Raw genomic sequence first — 2,085 nt, 5'->3', positions numbered from 1 at the left:
TGTCTTTTCTTATTTTTCATATGCATTTTCAATTTGTTAGTGTCTCAACATTAAAAATTTCTAAGTTTGGTGTCTTACATGTGTGTCTTTTCTTAAAAATTTTTAAAAACATGTTCTTGATGTTCATCTTGACATTCAAAGTGTTCTTGCATATTTTTTCTTCTTTTGATTCATAATTTTTATATCTTGTGTCTTTTTTGTGTTTTTCTCTTTCTTCATTAAAAATTCAAAAATAAAAAAATATCTTTCCCTTATTCACTCATAAATTTTCGAAAATTTGAGTTGATTTTTTCAGAACTTTTTAAAAATTAGTTGTTTCTTATGAGTCAAATCAAATTTTCAATTTAAAAATTTTATCTTTTTCAATTCTTTTTCAAAAATCAAATCTTTTTCATTTTTTTTCTTTCATAATTTCGAAATTTTCAAAATCTTTTTCTTATTTTTATTTCATATTTTCAAAATCTTTACTAACAATTAATGTGATTGATTCAAAAAATTTTAGTTTGTTACTTGCTAGTAAGAAAGGTTCAATCTTTAAATTTTAAAATCATATCTTTTTGTTTCTTTTTAGTCAAGTAATCAACTTTAATTTTCAAAATTAAATCTTTTTAAATTTTTTTTCAAATCTTTTTCAAAATAAATTTCAATCACATCTTTTTCAAAATCAATTTCAAAATCTTTTCTAACTTCTGATCTTTTCAAAATTGATTTTCAAATCTTTTTCAATCAATCTTATCTTTTTGTTTGATTCTTATCTTTTTCAAAACTACCTAACTAATTTTCTATCTCTAATTTTCGAAAATCACTAACCTCTTTTTCAAAATTTCTTTTCATTAACTAATTATTTTAAGTTTTAATTTTAATTTTATTCCTTTTCATATTTTCGAATTATAACTAATATTTAAAATAAAAACAAAAATATTTTTATTTTATTTTATTTTCAAATTCTTCCATCTCTCATCTCCTTCTAATTATTTATTTATTTACTAACACTTCTCTTCTACTCAAAAATTCAAACCAACTCTTCTCCTCTGTGTTCGAATTCTTATTTTTTCTTTCTTCTATCCTTCTCTTCTTATACTCATATAAGGAATCTCTATACCGTGACATAGAGGATTCCATATTTTCTTTTCTGTTCTCTTCTTTTTCATATGAGCAGGAACAAGGATAAGAACATTCTTGTTGAAGCTGATCCTGAACCTGAAAGGACTCTGAAGAGGAAGCTAAGGGAAGCTAAAGCACAACTCTCTGGAGAAAATCTGACAGAAATTTTTGAAAAAGAAGGAGACATGGCCGAAGCCAACAACAATGCAAGGAAGATGCTTGGTGACTTTACTGCACTAAATTCTAACTTACATGGAAGAAGCATCTCAATCCCTGCCATTGGAGCAAACAATTTTGAGCTAAAGCCTCAATTAGTTTCTCTGATGTAATAGAATTGCAAGTTTCATGGACTTCCATCAGAAGATCCTTTTCAGTTCTTAACTGAATTCTTGCAGATCTGTGATACTGTTAAGACCAATGGGGTTGATCCCGAGGTCTGCAAGCTTATGCTTTTCCCATTTGCTGTAAGAGACAGAGCTAGAATATGGTTGGACTCTCAACCTAAAGATAGCCTGAACTCTTGGGATAAGCTGGTCACGGCTTTCTTAGCCAAGTTCTTTCCTCCTCAAAAGCTTAGCAAACTTAGAGTGGATGTTCAAACCTTCAAACAGAAAGAAGGTGAATCCCTCTATGAAGCTTGAGAGAGATACAAGCAACTGACCAAAAAGTGTCCTTCTGACATGCTTTCAGAATGGACCATCCTGGATATATTCTATGATGGTCTGTCTGAATTAGCTAAGATGTCATTGGACCATTCTGCAGGTGGATCCATTCACCTAAAGAAAATGCCTGCAGAAGCTCAGGAACTCATTGACATGGTTGCAAATAACCAGTTCATGTACACTTCTGAAAGGAATCCTGTGAGTAATGGGACGCCTCAGAGGAAGGGAGTTCTTGAAATTGATACTCTGAATGCCATATTGGCTTAGAACAAAATATTGACTCAGCAAGTCAATATGATTTCTCAGAGTTTGAATGGAT

At 29.9% G+C, this 2,085-nt stretch overlaps 1 non-coding gene across 1 annotated transcript; it reads right to left on the bottom strand.

The window, feature by feature from the left end:
• Nucleotides 1-1,682: 1,682 nt before the first annotated feature.
• Nucleotides 1,683-1,790, bottom strand: LOC112781050 (small nucleolar RNA R71). The gene has a single exon (XR_003191848.1). It is a non-coding gene; the product is annotated as a small nucleolar RNA R71 (small nucleolar RNA).
• Nucleotides 1,791-2,085: the final 295 nt, after the last annotated feature.

This window comes from Arachis hypogaea, chromosome 19 (genome assembly GCF_003086295.3).
Source record: "Arachis hypogaea cultivar Tifrunner chromosome 19, arahy.Tifrunner.gnm2.J5K5, whole genome shotgun sequence".
In the NCBI taxonomy this organism is placed as follows: domain Eukaryota; kingdom Viridiplantae; phylum Streptophyta; class Magnoliopsida; order Fabales; family Fabaceae; genus Arachis; species Arachis hypogaea.
Note: the sequence above shows the minus strand (reverse complement) of the source record. Positions and strands in the feature narration are given on the sequence as shown.